Source organism: Peromyscus californicus, unplaced genomic scaffold (genome assembly GCF_007827085.1).
Source record: "Peromyscus californicus insignis strain IS unplaced genomic scaffold, ASM782708v3 Scaffold_15__1_contigs__length_86483966, whole genome shotgun sequence".
Lineage (NCBI taxonomy): Eukaryota > Metazoa > Chordata > Mammalia > Rodentia > Cricetidae > Peromyscus > Peromyscus californicus.
The window spans coordinates 43,102,840-43,107,164 of record NW_026294447.1 but is presented as its reverse complement, the minus strand read 5'-3'; the positions used below and the strand labels follow the sequence as shown (position 1 = coordinate 43,107,164).

Sequence of the window (4,325 nt, the reverse complement as noted above, 5' to 3'; positions counted from 1 at the left end):
TAGCTACAACCTAACTTTGTCACTGGAGAATAATGATTCCTGTAGAAGACCAAGGTTTGTATCAAGTGACTTCCTTAGTCACTCCCCACCTTATTTTTTAAAGATGGAGACTCAAACTGAACCTAGAAATCACCCCTTGACTACACTGGCTAGCGAGGGAATTTCTAGTAATCACCTATTTCTTCCTTCCTCACTCTCAAAAATGCTGGGTTGTAGAATTATAGGAGTGTGAGAGATATGAACTCAGTTCCTCATGACTGAACTGCAAGCATTTTACCAATTGAGTCCAGAGTTTTATGAATTTTAAATACTAAAAAGTGCATTTGTACTCTCTAAATATTTTTGAGCTTTCATTCCTGACCAGAGATAATCAAATAGGAATCAGAAACCTCAACGACATTGTGATTTTTTAACTTGAATTTAATAGTTAGTGTAAAGTATTTTCTGTAAAATGATACATGTCTTACAGAAAATGATCAATATGAGTGTGATCCGATGGGTATGACCCTGTTGTGGAGCTCTGCAAACTGATACGTTTGTATAAACCACATTTCATAGACTCAAAGCACAGCTGAGATGACCTTGGAGAAACTCCTTATGATTGTTTGTGTTTCTAATTTTGAATATTTTTAAACCAGAAGAAGGTGTTACATATCATTTGGGTTTACAAAACATATTTTAGTAGATTCTCCTTACTTGTTATTTCTCCTAAATCTTTGGTCTCCTGATCCTACTTTATGACCTACATCCACTCCTGTCTCTTTTCATGTTCATGTCATGTATTTCCTGTTGTCTGCACCCCTGTCTTTTCTTATCACCTCTCTTGGCCTCTTTTCTAGTTTTTTTTTTTAAGTATTATTTACACAAGCATACATACACACATACAAGCATATATACTCATAATGTGTGTGTATGTATGTTTAGTAGGCATTATTAGATAGTCTCTGCCTATGAAAGACAACATTATTTTTCTCTTTTGTGGGGTAAGTCACCTTGCTGAATGTTATGCTATTGAGATTCATACTTTCCTGCAAATTTCATAATTTCGTTTTCCTTACTTATGAACAAAACTTCATTGTCTATATGTACCACATTTTCATTATCTATTCACTTGATGGACATCTAGACTGGTTCTATTTCCTTGCTTCATGAATAGATCATCAATAAACATGGATTTGAAAATATTTCTATGGTATGACAAGAAATTGTTTGGGTACATTCTAGGAGATATACATTTGAATCAATATACATACACAAAAGCATATCAGATATGTAAGTGTATGTTTATATGCATGTATAATGATATCATATCAGTATATATACTGATTTGCCAAATGCCTATACTAGTTTGCACCAGCACCACAATACCACATCCTCACAAGCACTTATTTTCAGTTTTTTATCTTAATTTTTATTTATATTTACTTGTCTATATTTTTATTAGTACCTGCCACATGTGTGCAGGTGCCTGTGAAGGCAACAAGAATGACTGGGTGCTTTGGAGCTGGAGTTATAGGTGCTTATGAACCACCTGACATGGGTACTTAAAACTAACTCATTTCTTCTATAAGAGCAATATGGTGGTTTGAATGTAATTGACTCCCATAATATCATAGGGATTGGCACTATTAGGAGATATTGCTTTGTTGGAGTGCATATGGCCTTGTTGGAGGAAGTGTGTCACTGTGGGAGCTGGCTTTGAGGTCTCCTATGTTCAGGATATCACCTAGTGTCTCAGTCAACTTCCAGTTGCCTGCAAGATATAGGACTCTATATAGTGCTATGTTACAATTTGAAGGGCAACTTTTTATCTTTAATTTTGTTAACTTGGATCATGTTCATTTCATTTTTCTTTTTGTCAGTTTGGCTAAACATTTGCAAATCTTCTTAAGGTTTTCAAAGAACCAGGTCCTTGTTTATTTATTTGTATAGTATTCTTCTATCACTATTTCATCACTTCTCTCATAATTTTTATTATTTCTTGCTAACTATAGTGTTTATAGTTTGTCTAGAGGCATGAAATTCACCATTAAGTTGCTTATATGAAGTCGGTTTAGTCTTTAATATGATCTCTACAGTTATAATGTTTCCTCTCAGAATTCCTTTGGCTGTGCCCCAGAGTCTGCCACGTTGTATTCTCATTTGCATTTGAATCTAGGAATGCTTCAATTTCTATTCCATCTCTGATTTCTTTAGTGACCCACTGTTAATTCAAAAGTTTACTATTCAGTAGTCCCTTCCCTGGGATATCTATTAAATGTGAACAACATAGAGAATTTTGGCATGACCACTGTGAAAAGATGACACATAAAAATGCAAAACATTCCTTATGTAAAAAAAGTGTTACCAGGCATTTTTGCAGTTTTTACCAGTTCCTTTGTTGATTTTTATTTTTATGACACTATAGTGTAATAGGATACAAAGAATTATCTCATAATTTGTAATGATATTCATTAGTTGCTTTAGTATCTTGTCAGTTTTGGAGAAGATTTCACTTGTCACTTTGAATGTATATTCTCTTATCTTTTGGGTGGAATACTCTGTATATCTCTGCTAATTCCAGTAACTCCAGTGTTTTCTTGCTTACTTTTAGTGTGGAAAACATATTTAAATATTATAGTGGTTTATCAAATCTTCCACTATTATTGTGTCAAGGTCAGCATTACCTTCATTGCCTTTTATATATAGTTTAATGTGATTGTGAACTCTAATAACTGGTGGATGAATATTTATAATTTTATATTTCTTTGAGGGATTATTCCTTTAATAATATATACTACAGCTCCTCATCTCTCTAACTAGTCTTGTTTTAAAGTCTATTTTATCAATTATAAGAACAGGTATGAATATTATTTTTTAAATACATTGTTTGGTAGTCTGATTTCCATCCTTTGATACTAATTTTTGGGAGGTGCATTTGCTCCCATGTGTGTTTCTCGAGATTACAGATAGTGCTTTTTTTTTTATTTTTTAGTACATTCAGTCCATCTTACTGTTGGAGAATTGAGATCATTTACATTTATGATTCTTATGGACAGATGTTTGCTCTTTCCTAACAATTTGTTGGATAATTTACTGGGAATTTGGTATTTATTTTTCTCCTTCCATATTAGTTAGAATGTTTGCTAATTTTCTCTGTTGGACATGTTTTGATGCTTTTTCTGATTCTTCTTTGTTAATCTATTCCCTTCGTGGACAAAGTTCTACTGTTCTCCTGGCACACATGAACCCGTATGACACTCAACTGATCTGAGTATTGAAGACTTCATTGCAATCTTCTCATACATGGAGAGGATTAGAAATATGTGAGAAGACGTTTCAAGACCTTATCATACCATCTGGCCAATCTAGTTTCCATATAGAGCTAGTGGGTTGCTTTTTTATAGTGTTTAGAGTCCATAGATCTATTCTTTTACAATAAAGCTTTAGAAAATGTAGCAATTTAGCTAGAGTTTAAACCTTACTTCTCAACAGTGTCATGCAGGATCTTCATATCTCACTCTGAGGTTATCCGCCATGCTTCAGGTTGTGCTTTCTGATGTGTGGATGAAGGACTGGGCTGTGTGATTTGTGCTGCTATTCTTTAAGTAATAAGTTGTCTGACTCTTTGTGAACCCTGACCAATCACATCAAACAAACCTTGATCTAGACTGCATCTGTTGTGTACATGATAGATACAGCCTTGGTCTGATTAAGAAACATTTGCATTTGCTTCTAAGAACGTTTCTAACTCACATTATTTGAAATTCTAAGAGAAAAATAAACATATTTTTAAAGAAATCTCTGTTGGTGTGGAAGAAATTTGCTACAGAAAAATGTTGCTGTTTGCCTGATGAGGTCTCTAGACACTGGGGGCAGAGGGTGAGGAGACGTGGAGAAAATGACACACACTCCGGGAGGTTGCAAGCAAGTTCATATATTTTTAGGAAACGGTAAGCCTTATATACTCTCTACCCCATCCTGGGGAAAGGTCTGCCTCAGTGCTCATTGCTAAGTTGGTGCTTTCTGAAAGGCTCTGGAATCTGCTGGCTATTGCTGGCTCAAGCCCCACCTTTTTGGCTATTTTAGCAGGATGCCTAATCATTACAAAAGCAGCATAGTACATGCTCTAGCTTATCAGAAATGTACAGCAGTTCTGCCTGCCTCACAGAAATACTGATACTTTACAATGATTTTTAATCCCAAATGATATAGGAGCATGTGCAATAAAATGTTAACAAAAGCACTGTGAGTCAAGACATCTGCATACATGTCTGTTGCCAGTTATCAAATATTGTGTGCCATCCATCTTTAAGATTAAGGAAAGGCTATCTTTCCTTGAAATT

At 34.6% G+C, this 4,325-nt stretch overlaps 1 non-coding gene across 1 annotated transcript; it reads left to right on the top strand.

Moving 5' to 3' along the window:
- Positions 1-2,232: 2,232 nt before the first annotated feature.
- Positions 2,233-2,335, top strand: LOC128111303 (U6 spliceosomal RNA). The gene has a single exon (XR_008218568.1). It is a non-coding gene; the product is annotated as a U6 spliceosomal RNA (small nuclear RNA).
- The last annotated feature ends 1,990 nt before the right edge of the window (positions 2,336-4,325 follow it).